General features: G+C 44.5%; 1 long non-coding RNA gene across 1 annotated transcript; it reads right to left on the bottom strand.

Annotated features, from left to right (window-relative positions):
- Positions 1–7,174: 7,174 nt before the first annotated feature.
- On the bottom strand, positions 7,175–15,788 carry LOC125946946 (uncharacterized). Its single transcript, XR_007468012.1, has 3 exons — positions 15,713–15,788; positions 10,271–10,348; positions 7,175–7,334 (listed from the first exon to the last, which is right to left on the bottom strand). It is a non-coding gene; the product is annotated as an uncharacterized LOC125946946 (long non-coding RNA).
- Between the last annotated feature and the right edge of the window lie 3,941 nt (positions 15,789–19,729).

Consider the following 19,729-nt stretch of genomic DNA (forward strand, 5'->3'; position numbering starts at 1 on the left):
GCGTGAAAGCGATCTTGGTAAGATTTGCGCGGACGACTAGAAATGCGCATTTATTGCGCCGCCTGAATTCCGTGCCAGTCGATTGTATTTACTGAAAAAACATTACGTGTGTTCTTTTCCTATGCACACATATCACAAGCAAAAAAAGCTGCGCAGCCCGTGGATAACGTATGACCACATGAAGCTAATGAAGCAAAAAAAAAAAACTTTGCGAGTCCTTCCTTTCATCCCGAATCATCGAAAAATGTAAAGAATATAAAATATTTCGACATGAGCTTAATAGAATTTTAAATAAATCTAAAGATGAATATTACAGTCGTATGTTTTATGAAAATTGCCTTCGAAATAGTGACATCTTATGGAAGAACCTTAACGAAGTATTGAACGGAAAAGGAAATGAAACAACAGTTGAAAATCTGACGATTGGAAACATGAAGGTAGCTGGAACGGACCTTGCAAATTATTTTAACGACTTTTTGTCGGAATCGGTAGTAGCACATATTGTCCTGAAGCAACTAATAATATATCTAGATTACCACATTCATCATTTTTCCACCCAACAAATGTGCACAAATTAACCAACATTTTTCAGGGACTCAGAAACAGTCACAGTCAAGACGCTGATGAACTTCAAATTAAGCCAATTAAGTATGTGATTGGTTTACTTGCACCAATATTAACGCACATATATATTTTTGTCCCTCATGACGGGCGTTTTTCTTAGTAGAATGCAAGTAGGGAAGGTAACAGTGATCTACAAAAACGGCGATAAAAACAACTTAGGCAATTATCGACCTGTGTCTGTGTTGCCTATTTCTTCAAGAGGACTAGAAAACATTATAAACGCTCGAATAAAAAATTTCTCCGAAAAACACAACCTCCTTACTGCCTGTCAACATGGTTTCAGAAAAAGGACGAAGTACTGAAACGGCACTACTCGCCCAAAAGGAAACTATTCTGGAACATTTCGAAAATAAGACCATGATATTAGGTATCGTCTTAGACTTCAGCAAGGCCTTTGATCGAGTCAACCATCAAATACTACTGGATAAATTAGAACGCTATGGCTTTAGAGGAACGGCTTTGCAACTAATCCAAAGCTATTTAAACTCTCGTCTACAATACGTCGAACTAAACAAACATAAATCCAGAATGATGCCCATTGATTCGGGAGTTCCTCAGGGAAGTATACTGGGACCAATATTCTTCCTTTTTACATAAATGATATTGGACAAATTTATAATAAATGTCAGTACTTTATATATGCGGACGTTTGCCAGTCCTTATAGATGGCATAAATATGAATGAAATAGTAGCTAAGGCTGCGGCCTTCTGTCAGCTACTTTACCTGTGGTGTAAAAGAAATCGGCTTAACCTAAATGAATCAAAAACGAAGTGCGTCCTTTTCGTCCACTGGGAACTGCGAAAATAGCAACTGGATTCATAACCCTAGGTCCTTACGAAATCACCATTCAAAAGTCGGTAAAATTACTCGGAGTTTGTTTTCACGGAGCACATGTCTTGGAATGAGCACATAAAAAACCTACTAACGAAGTTAAGCAAAGCTGCTGGTGTGCTAAGTCGTTGTCGCCACATACTTCCAGTAAATGTGAAAAGGGCATTTTATTGCACCTTGTTGAATTCCCACTTGTATTACTGCGCATCAGTATAGGGAAACACCACACTTACAAACCTACACAAACTTACGATAATGCAGAAAAAGGCAGTGCGGTGCATCCATAACGCCCCGTTTCTAGAACATACAGATCCACTATTTCGTAAGCATACAATTATAAAAGCGGACAAAAGCTACTTCCACAAATTACTACTAATGTATAAAAATGCTCAACTTGGCAAAATTGAAAAGTTTTTAGACCTTGCAAATTTAAAGTAAAACATCGCGTTGTACCCTTTTAGGTACAAGCCACCTTTTGAAATTCCTTTCTGCCGTACACATTATGGCACAGAAAGGATTCGACACAGAATGCCACTTACATTGAACAAATACTATGGACGAGATATAGACATACTAACACTATGAAAAAGGAAATATTTGATCTTTGTATCTAGTATCTGAATAGATCTTTCTAGATTTACTTATGCTAAAGCGTATATAGTTTGTTTATATTTTGTGTGGATTTTGTTTTCAATACTTCATATTATGCTGCTCGTACACTCTGTAAGACGGTTCATCTTCATTTGAAGCTGCAAAAAGAAAATGAAAAACCTCTCTGTATGCTCATTTTCTGCATTCATATTTGCTGCTGTACGGGTGGCAAGAGCTCAGTCAAGCTGCGACAAAGCAGCTTTTTTCTCTTGCCACCTATTTTCGTTGTATCGTGTACACGAAATACGGAAATAAACAGATTGATTGATTGTTTGATTGATTGATTGATTGTCGTCATGGTCGTACTATCGTCGTCTCTCATAGTGATTACACGGTCCTCATGCCCACGACTTCTACTTCGAGAAAGTCAGTTATACACAGAAACATTCAGTGGGCTTGAGTCATCTTTACGCCATCGTCATGTCTTTCCTTCACATTGTTGTCATTGTAACTGCCTTATCCTTGCTGGCACGCGTGTGCCTACGTGAGCTCCAACATAAACATGGCATCATGTTCATGCAGTCTTTATTATTAAGTCGCCTTCACGGGAACGTGATAATTTGAGCAGTATCGTCAATCTATCTTCACTTGCCCGTCACCTCATTGCCACGTTTGCATCGTTCTAAATGAATCAACGCCGTGCCTTCTCCGCGGTACTGTTCATCATCATTTTTTCTTAGTGATTTTACTGCCTGTCATGCCTTCGTTGTCATTCGAGCATCGTCAAGCAGTAATCTTCATGCCATAGAGATTGTTCCATCGTTGTGACACATGTCATGTCGATGATCGAGTTTGTCAAGTTTATGTTGAGCGAGGCAGTTCCAAGCAAAAATGTCTCCAACTGGCCGATGTAACTTCTATTTGCAAAATGTTGCTAGCACAGATACCGTTCCTCGCTAACCTCAATGCAAGCGTCACCATTAACAAGACCTCAACAGATTGTCGGCGCGTATTCAAATTCGCAGATTTTCCATACTACATGAGCCTCCAGTGGCACATGTTGTGAATGAATGTTTTCCAAAAGGCTAACACAAAACCTGTAAAACACGGGGGAATATGATAGAAAATTGGTACACACCCCTCTTGTGACCTGAACAATATCTCCGTTCAAGTCATGTTTGCCGCCACCTCATTTGCAGGCGCGTCCGGCTTCACACACTCTCTAAATATGCAATATAATCAATCATTCAATCAATCCATCATTTTATTTCATCATCAATGAAAAACAATGACACTTGGTGGGTACCGACAAAAAGCCATTAATCAGTCTTGACAGGGTCTGTACTCCCGGGCTTGGCAAACAAGACACATGATTATACAGTACAGAAGTACAAACGAGCCAATGTAGATAACACACAGAAGATATTTGTTTTCACTCAAAAGTCATAGATGCGCTAGTGAGGCCGGAAATGCTAAAGACAGTGATACTGCCATCTTTACACAAATACAAACAAGATAAGATTACGAGGCAGCCTGAGCATGTCAACCACTGCAGAGCGAGCCTGCTTGGCTCTCTCGAACAAAGCGCGTGGAGGCGGCACTACTTGTGCCAAGGGCAGCGATGGGGCCTGTGGTGGCTGCACTTGTATTGCTGCTGCATCACTGGTACAACTTGTGTCGTCGTCTTCCAGATCATCTGGTAGCGGGGATGGCAGAGGTTGCGAAGCGCAGCACACGCCGCCACATTGGTGGCTGCTTTGCGGGGTGAATAGTGCCGCGTACGGTTCCTCTGCAGGCACCGAAAGCGTCTTTTTAGGCTGCCTATGCACCTTTCAGGCGCATTCCTGACGACGACGCGTGCTTCATTGTAGCGCCCCTCTGCTGTCAGACGCGTCGGGTGTCCGGGCATAGGAGTCAGAAGCTAGGGCTCCAGTGCGTATCCCGAGTCATCTGTATTTATGAAAAATATTTTCAAATGTCAATGATTTACTGTGAGAAATTTGATAGGAAGCACTGCAAAAAAAAAAAAAAAAACATGTATTGCCGCACAAAAAATGCCTGGCTGATGCAGGGTATTAATGAAAGGTAAACAGATTGCTAACTACTAGTGTGTTTTCCGCATGGCGCAAAGTTTCCATTTGTAGATTAACATAAAAAATCCTCCTGTTTGTATTCAACCTACACAACACCTAGGGCAAATGTGCACAACCATGTTCACACTTACCAAGCAAGAACTCCTCGTCATTCAGGAGGCCACACGTCAGGCGGCGGCGCAATGCTGAGTGCCTCCAGACGAAGGAATCGTGGCATGACCCTGGCATGCGAGGGTCTATGGCCACGATCCTTAGGTCTGCATCACACACCTGTGAGAGGGAGTCGAATGGTGTCTTCCGCGTTCAGATTATGTTGCACATTGCTTAAGAATAATAATACGATTAGATAGAGTACTTTACCGAACACTGCTTGCACCGATATGCGCATTTTAAAGTAAATGCCAAAATACACTACTGATTAGACATGCTAGTCTGTGTGGAATTCCTACGTATTCGTAAAGGTACGCTGAAGTATGTATTGATAATTTTCACATCTATGTGCGCCAGTCGCATCACATGTTACCTAACTATCTAGTTACCGAGACTACACAGGCTACACACTGCTACCATACAAGCGGCACCGCTACTCGTCAAGAATTAACGTCTGTACTGGACCATAAACGCATTATTTAGATAGAATTGACCGTAACATGAGCAACATTTGAACCGCAATCAAGTTCAGGTATGCTACATTTCTAGCTATGCGACGGGGGGTTATTTTCTTTGACTCTTTTTCAAGCCTCTGCGACATCGTCCCGCTCGCAGCATCCATAATAACTCGACATCACGTAACTAAGTTAGCGTCAAAGGTGTTCTTCGTATACTTTAAATGGGTCCGCTAACGATTCATACGAACGATTGTACTTGAAATTGTTAACTTACCACCATGCCATTCAAGGCGTCGAATCCCTTGCGTCTCGAATACGCCTCCGTTTCCGCGGGGCTCAGTTTTCGCGGTCGGACGACGACCCCAGGGAGCTTTTCGCGTTCGAGGAAGCGTTGCTTAACCGCCACCTTTTCTGTCGTCCTTGAAAACTTCACCCATCCCGTTGCTTTGCTGACCGTTGCTATGGCTTCAGCATAAGAAAACATTATGCAGCTGACTGAGGGCTCGGACACGGCGACAGTTTCCTCGTTGGCCACGGACTGCTGAAAACATGCAGTAGCAAAACAAAAAAAGAAACGCAACGCACACAGCACTTTTGTCACAGTGTCAATGCCACTAGTGCGTTGCAGACCCAATACACACTCAAGTTCCTCGCACAGGCGGAGCACTGTTTCTTTTGAGAGTCTGAATTGTCGCCTGAATTCCTCGTCTGTCATTTCAATTACGTCTTGTCGATGTCGAGGTCGTCACTGTCTTCCATGGAGGCTCACTAAAATCACAAGAACAGACGCCACAGGCACCGCACACACCGCCATTTTCTCCTGAGTACCGCGATCTCGCCCATGCTCACGGCATGCACAGGCTCTGCACAAGGCACACCGCGCTTCGGATCAGACCATAGCAGCTCGCGCGGCTTCGCTTCATAGCAGGCGACAAATTCGGTTTCCGCGTGATTGACATGTGCGTAACGTCATAAAAGATGCGTTGGCGCCCTGAGGCGATGACGTCACCCAGGCGGCTACCAATCGCTGCACGCAAAAAGAATTTTTCCAAAACCGAAGCTTTACAAAATACGGCCCCTGGACTGAGAGGACCACCACTGCAGAGCGGAGGAGCTGCCTACGCTCGCTCTCTCTCCTCCTCTTTAGGGGGTATGAGCCATTCATTGTCTTACGTAATGGACAGATTTAATTTTGAAGCAATTTAATTTCGAAGAATCGCAAGCTGCAACGGCGGACGAATGTTTGGAACCACGCCGCCGAACAAACTCGAGACATCGAACGCAAGCGAAAACGGCGGACTGCGGGCATAACGTCAGTAACGTCATTCTCCCCGTCGCAGCCGAATGTGTGTGTAACCTCATAATTGGGAAATACTTTAATGAACTCTAGGGATTAACCCAGTGATAAACACCGGTTCCACAAGTTTCAGCTTCGCTGGTTAACCATCTTCACGGATCGGAAGGGTCGACGAATATTTTTTTCTTGCACTTTAGTCTTGAAATATTTGATGAAGTGAGCGAAGAAATAGGCGCGCACTTTATTAGACACGTTACATTCCAAGGTACATGAAATAGTTCTTGCAAATATGAATATACTTTATTCGGAGCCTGTGTGTTCAAACTAATCATTTCATCATCATCAGCCTATATTTATGTCCACTGCAGGGCGAAGGCCTCTCCCTGCGATCTCCAATTACCCCTGTCTTGCGCTTGCGTATTCCAACTTGCGCCTGCGAATTTCCTAACCTCATCATCCCACCTGACTTTCTGCCGTCCTCGACTGCGCTTCCCTTCTCTTGGTATCCATTCTGTAACCCTAATGGTCCACCGGTTGTCCATCCTACGCATTACATGGCCTGCCCAGCTCCATTTCTTCCGCTTAATGTCAACTAGAATATCGTCTACCCCCGTTTGTTCTCTGATCCACACCGCTCTCTTCCTGTCTCTTAACGTTACTCCTAAGATTTTTCGTTCCATTGCTCTTTGTGCGGTCCTTAACTTGTTCTCGAGCTTCTTTGTTAACCTCCAAGTTTCTGCCCCGTATGTTAGCACCGGTAGAATGCAATGATTGTACACTTTTCTTTTCACCGACAGTGGTAAGCTCCCAGTCAGGATTTGGCAATGCCTGCCGTATGCACTCCAACCTAATTTTATTCTTCTGTAAATTTCTTTCTCATGATCAGGGTCCCCTGTGAGTAATTGACCTAGATAAATATATTCCTTTACAGATTCTAGAGGCTGACTGGCGATCCTGAATTCTTGTTCCCTTGCCAGGCTATTGAACATTATCTTTGTCTTCTGCATATTCATCTTCAACCCAATTATTGCATTTTCGCGATGAAGGTCCTCAATCATTTGTTGTAATTCCTCTCCATTGTTGCTCAAACTAATCATTTATACTAACTTAAATTTCATTTCAAGCTGTGTCTAGTATACGTGGATATAACAGGATTTGTCGATGGGGCATGCAGTGGCGGGTGTAGGGAGAAAATAACTTCGCAGTATATTGTTTATACTTAGCTATACAACGAGGCACGTGTCGTCCAACGTGATCATTCCATGTTTGCATCTCATATTCAAGTTTTCCTGAAAAAACAAAACAAAATTTACTTGACATATTCCTGAGAGGAACAGTTATTGCATACTATTATGTCGGTTATTCTAAAGCTGAGGCACCATGCACGCAGAATGCTGCAAACAGAAGTATACATTGGGTGAGTGGAGCAGAGAAGAGCCGAAATGTTTCATGTAGATGGCTGTGAAGTAATTCTTGACAAAATATGACTTCTGTGTCGTTGTATATGTTCTAGCACAAAGCTTACTTTCTCTCCATAGTCAAAAATTTTGAATATATTTCACTTCATTGATGAGATAAAATACGAACAAACGCCATCAGCCTTCATAAAATATCGTTCTTCCGCCACTGTATTGCAAAATTAATAAATAGTTAAATTCTTGTGCTTCTCGCGCCAGAATAATAATCTGATTATGGCGCTGAGAGGGTTTAATAGGTAGCCAATCACACACGCAAGAAAAGTAGAAAGTTGTCTATCAAGAAAGGGGCCAGGCAAGGAGACAGAATCTCTCCAATGCTATTCACGGCATGCTTAGAAGTATTCAAGCTGTTAGACTGGGAAAGCTTAGGATTGAGGATCAACGGCGAATATCCTAGCAACCTTCAGTTTGCAGATGACATTACCTTAATCAGCAACAATGGGGACGAATTACAAGAAATGCTTGAGGACTTTAACCTAGAAAATGTAAGAGTGGGGTTCAAGATTATTATGCAGAAGAAAACGATAATGTTCAATAGCCTGGCAAGGGGACAAGAATTCAGGACCGTCAGTCAGCCTCTAGAGTCTGTAAAAGAGTACATTTATCTAGGTCAGTTGCTCACAGGGGACCCTGATCATGAGAAAAATTTACAGAAACATAAAATTGGCTTAGAGAATACGGCAGGCATTACCAAGCCCTGGCTGGGAGCTTACCACTGTCGTTGAAAAGAAAAGTGTACAATCATTGCATTCTAACGGTGTTAACATATGGGCAGAAACTTGGAGGTTAACAATGAAGCTCGAGAACAAGTTAAGGACCGCACTAAGAGCGATGGAACGAAAAATGTTAGGCCTAATGTTAAGAGACAGGAAGAAAGCGGTGTGGATCACAGAGGAAACGGTGATAGCTGATATTTTAATTGACATTAAGAGAAAAAAATACGGAGCTGGGCAGGCCACGTAATGTGTAGGATGGATAACCGGTGGACCACTTGAGTTACAGAATAGATACCAAGAGAAGGGAAGCGCAGTAGAGGATGGCAGAAAACTAGGTGGGGTGATGAAGTTAGGAAATTTGCAGGCGCAAGTTGGAATCAGCTAGCACAAGATAGGGGTAATTGTAGATCGCAAGGAGAGGCCTGCGTCCTGCAAGGGACATAAATATAAGCTGATGAGGATGGTGATGATGATGACGATGAACTGCACACGCAAGGAGCAGGTGGGGTTTTTATTCAGTGCTGCGCCTATTTATGTTCTCTTCACTTTCATTTTCCTGTACTATATTATTCATTATTTCAACAAAACATTTCAATAACCTTTCCCCCACACTTTCTCTGGCTTCGTTTTCTGCTTTTTTGTATGGTTGTGTCAAACGAAACTGTAACCTCTCTGTTCCACCAGTCTTCTCGCTCAACACAATGTGAGGAATTCTGCAATTATTTTGACCACCTGGGTTTTGATAAAGTGCATACAGTTTAACGTACACAGGCGTTTTAGACACAGCGATAAACGATGAAAGGTGCTATTATCGGCACAGAAAAGATATTTCCTTTAGCACTCACCGTGTCCACTAAAGTGCAATAACTGTGGCCTTGTGATAAAGTAAAAGGCAATGCAGGAAATAAGGAGACAATTTATCACTTTAATTCATTCGGGGTTGTTTTGATCTTCAGCCGTTCTAACACTCTATTTTCCTGTTTTGCTATTAGCCAAAACATGTGTCACTAAAGTACTGCTAAAGCAAATCATAAAGAAGATTCAAGTAAGCGGTGTCCGCTAATGGAATGTAAGTAGTTTTATATAGCAATATTTGGTCATATAGAGCACCATTACATGGTAAACTGCTATTTGAATATAGCTCTTGTGAAAAGTGTCCGATTGCCTAGTTTGCGACTACTTATTGCGGCGTTTATTGACAATATGGACTATTCGACCAGCTTCATGGAAACGCACTCGAGAGGTAAGCATTTGGGCACTGCGTGAGAAAAGTATGTGCGTAGATGAATATTAGCACACGCTAAAATCTAAAGAGAAGACACAGCTGTAACAAAAAAAACCTCTTTCTTCATATACGTGGCATTGTTCACGAGTTCTGTAGAAGAATTAATATAGTTTTATACCATCAAGGCTGACGGAGTTGGAAGGGATAAAAGGTATTATAAGAAGACTGGTCCTTTGTACACCTTTCTTTTTTTCCATAAATCATTGATCGAAGTCATATTCTGTGTTAGTCAGCTTCACAAAGCTTCACAGCTTCAAATGTAATTTTGTGCCAGAGGTGAAGTTAAGAGAGTTTTTGTTTTTTGAGGCCGACCGGCTTGTGCGAACTTTACTGACATATGTAGGCTATTTGGTTGCGCAGCAAAGCCGTTACACACAGGAATACTAGCCTACATACAAGAGATCGATGCGGATCTTGCGCATTTACCTCTTCTTTTCCTGGTATTGTCTTGGGGTCCACGCTTGCAGCGCAACCATATACAGTACAATCATGACATACCACCGAGACCCAATCGAAGAAGATCTGAATGCTATCGCAGCCTAATTGGCGCTCTCCCAAATGCACAATCGCATTCACAAAGTCTTTCAAGACTGTCTCCTTGCTTTGTACTGGCCTGCTGTCCTCCAGCGTAGGGAGTGCGAGTTAAGGAGACGCCTTGCTTGTAAACGTACGCGACACTTTCTTTTCCCTCTTCCTTTATCTGGCCTGCTGAGGTCATTGTTATGATATGTTGATGATTTTCTTACCGTTCGACGTCAGCGATAAAATAGTGCAGTGCTCCATAGAAATCCAAAAAAGGAGAGTATAGTGAGCGCCCGTGCCTCCTAAAAAAGATAAAATATGCAATAGCGTAATGAGCATGGGAGAAGACATGCGTCTTAATATTTTTTGTACATTGACACCCAGTTCCCTTTTTTCTCTCACGTTTAAGGACTTTTTTGTACACTCCATTGAATAATGGTAATGCCTCCCTCAGCAGTTTAGACATGATTACTGTATGAGAAAAGTCTATTGAATTTTACAGATTTACTACAATAGACATCATTAGAAGGTCTGTCAAGGTTTTGGAGCATTTCCGTGCAACTAAACACTTAGGAATTGCACTACCATTGCGGCGCTTCTAGCAGCATGTCTGGAACTTCACTTCAACCATTAGCCCTCAAAAATGTTCATGTGCTGTGTCATTCTTCTCTTAACAGTAGTGCTACTCCAAAAAGCCCAAATTTATGCACTGATGTTATTGTACCATTTGAGCTAACCAGATGACTCACAGATCACTGCGCGATGGCGAATTAACCAATAAGCAGAAGTAGACGGACATTAAATACGGCAAAGGATGGAGCTCTTTCGGCTGCTCATTTACGATCCGGTCGTGGCGAAGAATTGCCATACATTTGTAGATGCCAAGGAATAATGTGGTAAAACAGTGGCAAAGGCCGAGCGAAGAGCTAATGCTTATCGCAATGAACAGACAGACAGACAAAGAACCTTTATTCAGGTCCTGAGGAACTGCGTTTGGACGCCCCCTTTCAGGGGGAGTCGGTAGCAGTCGCGGGGACCGGAAGACCGTAGCCCTCCGCCCTCTCGCAGTCCCTCTGGACATCCCGAAGTTGAACTGAGAAGTCGCCGCTTTTAAGGGCTTCCTCCCAGACCTCTTCGTTGTTGAACTCTGTGTCGCGTAACGCAGGACATTGCCAGAGCATGTGAGCTAATGAGCAGTACGCCTCTCCGCAGTCCGGACATTGCGGTTCGATGTTGGGCGAGAAGTGACTAAATCTGCTCCTCGAAGGGAAAGACCCCGTTTGGAGCATCCTAAAGGCCGTCGATTGCGATCGAGTGAGTCTAGGGTGAGGAAGTGGAAAAGCCCTCCGAGATAGATGATAATGAGTCAAGATCTCGTGAAAAGTGAGGAGCGAGTCCCTACACTTCCCGGCGTCCCCGCCTTCGAATCCGCCGGCACCACCGCGGTGAGCGAAACATCGCGCACGGTCATGGGCAAATTCATTGGCGTTGGGAACATTGGGATGTACGTTGGCACCCATGTGAGTCGGGAACCATTTTTATACTGTGAAACCCGGCAGCCCCCTCGCTACCGAGGATGACCGCTGCTTCCCGCGAGATCGAGCCCAAAGCAAAAGCCCTAGATGCGTACCGCGAGTCCGTGAATATATTTGGACGCGACGGGTCCTTCATTGCTATAGCGATGACCATTTGCTCAGCCATCGCTGCCGAAACATTTCGAACCGAGGCAGAACATAGGAGTTTGCCAGTATGGTCGACAGAAACCGCTGCGAAGCAATCGGATCGGTCGTACTGGGCTGCATCGACAAAGGCTGCGAGATCCCGACTATCTGCCGCCGATTTTAATAAAGAACGGGCCCGAGCTATGCGGCGCCCTACATTGTATTGCGGGTGGACATTTCTTGGAAGTGGAGCTACCGTAAACGTACTTCTGATTGAGGACGATAGAGTCACTTTACGCTCGTTAGTCTCCGTAAGACCGCAGCCTTTGGATTACAGGATGCGCCTACCAGCCCGCGAGGACGATACACGTACGACCTGAGCCATCTGCTGGGCCTCGATCACCTCCGAGAGGGAGCTATGCATGCCTAATTGTATGAGCTTCTCGGTGCTGGTGGTGATAGGCAAGCGTAGAACTCGCTTTATATTTTTGCGCATTAGTGCATCGATTTTTGCCTCTTCCCTTTTGGACCAATGCAGCGCTGAAGCGGCATAATTAATGTGGCTCATGAGAAACGCATGGTAGAGCCGTAGGAGGTTCCTCTCGCTCAGCCCTCCCCTGCGGTTCGAGACCCTGAGTATGAGCCTAAGCATGTTCTACGTCTTGGATCTGATGCGGGCTATAGTCTGTGAGCTGCCCCCCTTGGACTCCAGTAGGAGTCTGAGGATACCCTGGGGATCATCAGCCCATCCCGTGTGTATAGAGCTACGGGAATCTGCTCTAAAGGAGTGAAGTTCCTCACCCCTTGTCGGGTGGGTCTGTACAGTGATAACTCGGACTTAGCCGGTGACAGGCTAAGGCCCGAACCGACTAGAAAGTTCTCCGTGATGTCTAGGGCCTGTTGAAGCGCCTGCTCTACCCCGGCGTTGGACCCTCCCATGCACCACACGGTTATATCGTCGGCGTAGAGAGCATGGTTAGTCCAGACCACCATGGCGAGTCGCTCCGAGAGGCCCTTAATGGCAATATTGAAGAGTATAGGAGATATGACTGCCCCCTGTGGGTGCCTCTCGCTCCCAAGGTAAATTCCTCGGATTTGACTTGACCTATCTTGATGGTAGCCCTGCGATCCCTGAGAAAGGAGCTAACGTACGCGTGGAAACGTTGGCCCAGCCCCATATCCGAGAACGCCTCGAGCACAAACTTGTGCGAGATATTGTCAAAAGCTTTCGCCAGGTGTAGAGCTAGTATGCCTCTAGTATCCCTGGTGTAGTTGTCAATAATTTGTCTCTTGATAAGGAGCATGACATCCTGTGTGAATAGTTCAGGTCTAAATCCCACCATATTGTGTGGAAATAGCTCTTTGCACTCAATGTACCGGGATACCCGATTGTGAATCGCATGTTCAGCCACCTTGCCCACGCAGCACGTCAGCGAGATGGGCCGCATGTTCTCCGGCGCTAGAGGTTTACCTGGCCTTGGGATGAGCACAACCGAGGCCGTCTTCCAGGATTCGGGGACCAGCCCCGTCTCCCAGATTTTATTGACTTCCTCAGTGAGCTTCTCGATGGATTTACCGTCCAAGTTACGTAAGAGCTTATTCGAGATCCCATCCGGGCCCGATGCAGAGCGCCCGTTGAGCTCATGGAGGACCTCCAGAATTTCGGGTTCAGTGAAAGATGCGTCCAGCTCCTCAACCAGTCACCCCCCCCCCCCCCCGGTAACGAGGATAGTCCGCGTCTCCGGAAGGGCCCAGCGGAAGATATCTGTCCGCTAACTCCGGCAGGAGGGCCTTTTCGGACACCCCCTTCGCCTTTTGGCTATGAACAATTCTGTCAATAGCCAATCTCTGATTACCCTTGGACTGCGACTCATCAAGTAATTGTTTGAGGAGGTTCCACTTGCCTCCTACTCTCATCTGTCCGTCAACCGAAGAACATACTTCATTCCACTGCTGTTTCGACAGTTCATTAGAGTAGGCTTCAATCTCGCGATTCAGCTGCACAATTTTCTTTCGAAGCCTGCGATTTAATCTTTGGGTCCTCCATCGGGCTAGGATGGAATTCTTGGCCTCTAAGAGGTGCGCGAGACGCGCATCCATCCGATCAACCCTCACGTCCGTTTTTACAACCTTGGTGGTCGCAGCATTAGAATCCTCCTTGGGCCTTTCAAAGAGGCTGTATAAGCTGTCATATTCATCCTGGCCCTCATTTCGCAATTTCCGAAAGGCATCCCAGTCCGTCACTTTATATTCTCAGAGGGGAGCTGCATTGACTGCTAAGGTAATAGCCAATATGAAGTGGTCGCTACCTAGGTTCTCTTGTAAATTTTGCCACCCTGCCTCTGGGACGTTCTTGACGAACGCCAAGTCCGGAGTTGTGTCTCGGGCCACCGACGTGCCAGTTCTCGTCGGGTATTGCGGATCCGTAATAAGTTCCAGCGAACAGTCCGATACCGCCTTTAGGAGATTGTTACCATTGGGGGATTGCCTATGGTAGCCCCAAGCGTCGTGCGGAGCATTAAAGTCTCCTGCTACCACAATGAGGGCTCCTTTGGCTAGAGCCACCACTTTTGCCATGATAGAAGCGAACGCCTGCCGGTTGTCCGACGGCGAGCTGTAGACATTCAACATGAAAACGCTGTTTTTGAGCCAGCTGTTGGGGATGATTTCCACCATAATCACCTCCGCCCTGGTTTTCCCTAGTTGTAATATGTGTTTCTTAAAGGAGAATTTTCTTGCGACCAAGGTTGCCAAACCGCGCTTCCCCTCCTCGCGCACCGAGACTACTCGATAGCCCGGGAAGGTTAGAGCATTACCGAGAGTTTCCTGTAATATAATTACGTGCGGTCTGACCGCCTGAGAAGCAACAAACTGCTGCAGCGGAGAGCTGCGCCTTTTGAAACTAGCGCAGTTCCACTGCCACACGACCAGCTGATTAGTGTTGCCCGCCATGATTACTCTTCTGAATTAGCCACTCTCTTATGGGGTTCACTGCTACAGCGCCTGAAGGTGACTGTGCAATGAAGAGCGTAGAAGTTGCAGTTAGAAAAGAATCTCGTTACGTCAAAATATCGATAGTTTAGGTACACTTGCCACAAGTACACCATTGTAATAGGACCTGTGACCTTGTCTAACTATAAGCTTAGAGAATGCTTACGTCTGCGATCATAAATTCAGTTTTCAAAAGTACGATTTCTGTGAGGTGCATGGCCATGTTTGTTGCATAGTTCAAAACACTGGGATTGTATGCTAGCGGGAACAAGTAACTTAAGTGTAATGGTCAGATGCATGGGCTGGTAGTAGTGTGAAAAAGCGTCGGCAAATGTAAAATTTGCTATTGAAGGCCGATTTTTCTTTCATGGGGCACATTCATGCTGAAAAATGTGAAGCTGTAGAGACAAATTGTGGCGCTTGTCATGTGCACTTTTTTTCCATGTGTCCGCATTGTGCAGGGCTTCACTCATAGTTGTACCTATATATTATACAGGGTGTCTCAGCTATCACGCAGCACAATTAAAAAAAAGAGGAATGGCGTTACGCGAATGTGAAAGGAGCCCGCGAATACACGCAGAATTGCCGCGCGACCGGCCGTTCGAGGCACTTTGCATGTATTCGCGGGCTTCCTTCTGCTCGGAAAAACACTTTTATGTGGCACGTATTAAGCAACGTGTTTGTCGTGTTGCTCTACAATTTTCTCATTGACACTTTTAAAATTAGGGCAGTACTTCTCGAGTGAGATAATTATTTACAATTAGCTAATTAAATCTCAGTAACGAAAAAATTTCTTGCGGCTACTCCACTGTACAGGAAACAATGCGCACTAGGTTTGCTTTGCGTAACGCCGTTCCTTTTTTTAAATCATGCTGCGGGACAGCTGGGACACCCTGTTTAGCTTCACCTATACATTTCCACTCGGGACTTACTTACTCAGCTGAGTTTTGTTTTCGTGTAACAGTGGAATACGCATATCAGTATGGCAATTTCTATATTAGACCGTTGTCACACCTAGTTGCCGGCTGATACGCATTCTAGGTGGTTGGCCTCCTCCAACATCGATCAGTCTTGCGTAGAGTTGCTGTCTTTGCCTGAAGCAAGAAGTGCAGTGTGAATAACGCACACCAAGCACGTGAAGGTTACCACGCCCTTGAAGGTGGGCAGTCTTAACTGGTTTTAATATGGTGAGGCTGGAGGCTGCTTGCTGGTGGTTCTGACATAGAATATGGAGGTTTGTGTCAACAATAATGGAACAGTCATACCATATGGCCGTCATGTCTCAGGAACAGAATAAAAAATAATTATACTGGTGGGCCTAAAACTAAGCCCAAAGCCACAATACAATGCAAAAATGTAACTGCAAGCGCTCTTCCAATACAAGATATAGAGAAGGCAAGTGCAGCATAAAACGTATAAATGTATAAAGCAAAGCCAAATGCACAAAAAAGAAACAAATAGGAGTTTAAAAGCGTTTTGAGTCGACAGTGTAATTACCTGCACAGCTGCCGATTACAGGAAATGAGCTATGAGTTATGCCATTGTTGGCATGGTACTGCAATTGTGCATTGTCAGGAGCCTCCGAGAAAGCTTCTAATGACTTTTTGTCCATCCTAATTGGCTTGTAAGCAGAAATTATCAATATTCGCAAATAACTGGAGGTATTTGTGATTAGGAGATTTCTTTATGATACTTAAAAACACGAAATTCATTTATCGTCCACACGCTTACCTTAGCCGCCTCAGTTCCTTGGTTCAAAATTCGCAACAGCATGACTTTATACCTTTAAAATTACTACGGAGATGATCACATAAAATGTTCATTTCGTATGTACGTGCGGATGCATGGGCAACTGTACTAAAGTGGTTTGAGATAAAATTATTTTGGTCACATTTTGTATAAACTGAAAGCAATTAGATTTATACCGATAAATCGTCACAGACGAGGAAGAATTGATGCAGAAGTCATCGAAAGTTATTGTAAAAGCTAGCGATAACCTTCTTCTATTGCCTGCTACATGATCCCATGCCGTCCGTGAATCATGATACCTCACGGGCACATTAGCATACACACTAGGTGGCAAATTTGGTGCGAACGAAAAAGTCAAAGATAGGGTGACAAAGTGTATTTTAGTGTAATCACAACACGACCGTTAAATCTCCCTAGCAAACCACACTCTATCTAAAACCATGGCTTATGATCTCATGGCATATCAAAATAACATGATGATACGTATGCTGGCAGCTCTCACCGGCTTCATGTGTTGTTCCCGTACCTCGTCTGTTTTGGTAGGTAGCAAAGACGTACCGCTTGATCGTGATGTCGTTTGCAATCTTTTACCGTTTCGTGTGCGAGAATGAGCTTAGGAGGCATCGTTTTATATCTGGCCGAACAGCCCAAATTTTCCTCTTCGGAAACATACCCAGTCGCGCATGCTCAGCGACCCAAGTTGTCTACTAGGCCACACACAAGCCAGCACCAGTTAGTGTATTGTGGAAGATATTCAGTGGCTCATGTGAGGTTTGCAAGATAGCAGCAACACATAGCTATTGGCCCAAGCTGACTCTAGGTGTGATTTTGTAGCTCGTAGCCTTTCTTGGTAACTTTTCCATGGTGTCGGTATTTATGTCTGTCTGTTTTCATGTTAAAAGCAGCTCAAAAATAACGGCAACACAAGACAGAGAAGTACACAGGACAGACGCTGATCATCAGTGTCTGTCCTGTGTACTTCTGTCTTGTGTTGCCATTATTTTTGCGCTGCTTTTACTATGAGCATTAACCAACTAGCCCACTTTTACACTCTATTGTTGGTCTGTAGGTCTGTCGGTCTGTCTGTTTGTCTGTCTGTCTGTCTGTCTGTCTGTCTGTCTGTCTGTCTGTCTGTCTGTCTGTCTGTCTGTCTGTCTGTCTGTCTGTCTGTCTGTCTGTCTGTCTGTCTGTCTGTCTGTCTGTCTGTCTGTCTGTCTGTCTGTCCGTCCGTCCGTCCGTCTGTCGTCGGCTAACGTCTTTCATGCTAACTTGTGTCACCATTAAAGTCCATGATCTAATGGGTGGACCATCGTCCGGCTCTGCGGAAGGAACCGGGTTTGAATGCAATGATCGGACGAAATGTTGTCACTGTTTATGTGATGCTGGCTTTGTGTTGCCCTTTAATGAACTTGGTTCACGCCAACTTGGGTTAATGGGTATGTGCCACTAGGTGTCGCTATTCAATAACAAAATGGGAAGTGTCTTGCTATTTTAGGCTCGAGCTGGTTGCTTAAGGACAAAAACATACCGGAGCAAATATTCGCAACTAGATGAGGCATGTGCGCGCTGCAGCAAACATAAGACCACTCAGCACATCCTAATGGAATACGATTTGATTCATCCAGTGAGACCCGTAGGTAACGTACGCCTTGCAGAACCGCTTGAACTTAAAGTGAAAAGAAGCATTAACCGCTCAGCAGTCGAGATAAGCAAGATACGTTTAAAGTATTGGCGGGAAAAAAGCAGGCAAGAGATTGGTACGACCGGATCCGTTAAAGGCATACGTAGCGGTACAAGGTAGAAAGAGCTGTTCTGAGGCATATTAAGAACAATAAATAGATGTATACAAAAATGCTAGAACGAAAAGCATGTATAGCATAAGTGAGTAACTCAAGCCCCACCCCATTTCAAGGGAGATGCTAATAAATAATCAACTAAGACATTCTTCAAAATTTCTCCGTACTGGGCGAAACACACGTGCGCCACACATGGACTATCAGGTGGCGCCACCGGATTGCGCAGCGTGTCCAAAAAATTTGTAGTGGACATGCAATGTATGCATGTTAAAACCATAATGCACAAAAGGTTCAACAGAAGCTCACTGGGCTAATGTAGGCAAACGATATAGTTCTACTAGCGAGCAAGTCAAGGGATTTACAGAGACTCGCCAATATAAGTGGCAATGCGGGCACGAGTCCAGTACTTAAGTTTGGCGAGAAAAATCGCGAATTATCTTTAATGAAGGGACGACTGATAACGTGGTGTCAAATCAACAGGAAGTTCACATACCCAAAGTCAAGCGCTGCAAAAATCTGGGTGTATGCATAAACGAAGAAAAAAAACACACTCAAGCGTCCATCAAAATAACCTAAACGTGAAAACAAAGTGGAATGCAGCAATGATGAAACATAAAGCACTTTGGGGCTAAGATAAATAAAAGGTGGTGCAAGGAATCGAGAAAAGAGTACAGGTGCAATTGCTAATTTTCGCCAATGCAATTCCGTGCTGTGAATCAGAAATGTTGTCACGGTTGGATATTAACCACAGAGCGATGGGCCGACTGGCTTTGGGGGACCACGGTAAAACCACAAATGAGTCAGTGCTAGGTAACATGAGTTGCTTTTCTTTTTCGAAGTCGCAGAAGGGTAGAGGTAGCTTGGAGCAAGATAAAAAAAGCATAGATGAAACGAATGGCCAGATTATGTGCAGAAATCTATCTCAAAAGCATGAACCGGAATTGAGGGAGATGACAAGAAACTTTGCAACGAAGTACACGGTCGGTGGTAGTGAGAATAGACAAGCAAAAGTAATAAAAAGCAAAGGGAGAAACAGGAATCGTAAATTGGATGCAAATGATGAAAACCAAACCGACCATGAAGATTTGCAAACACGGCATCAAAGAAATCATGAAGGAAAGTCTCTATTATAACACAAATGGCAGTGCCTTGTTATTTGAAGCCGGAGCTGGCTGCCTAAGAAAAAAAACATACCGTAACAAATACGTGCCGCATTATAAGGCATGTGTGGGCTATAGAAAAAAGCACGGAAATGACTCGACACATCATAATGAAATTCCGAGATGTGTGCGCTTTTCAGAAGGATTGGGATCTAAAGAAGGGGAAGGATTAAAGGTTCAGATGCTCAGATTAGCGAGAGGTTATTACAGTATTGAAGGAAAGAAAGCATAGAAGAGATGGAATAAGCATGGAAGCATCGAAGAGAAAGCATGGAAGAGAAAAGCATACCAGAGTAATTGCAAGCGCATGTAATGGTACGATCTAC

This window comes from Dermacentor silvarum, chromosome 7 (assembly GCF_013339745.2).
Source record: "Dermacentor silvarum isolate Dsil-2018 chromosome 7, BIME_Dsil_1.4, whole genome shotgun sequence".
In the NCBI taxonomy this organism is placed as follows: Eukaryota; Metazoa; Arthropoda; class Arachnida; order Ixodida; family Ixodidae; genus Dermacentor; species Dermacentor silvarum.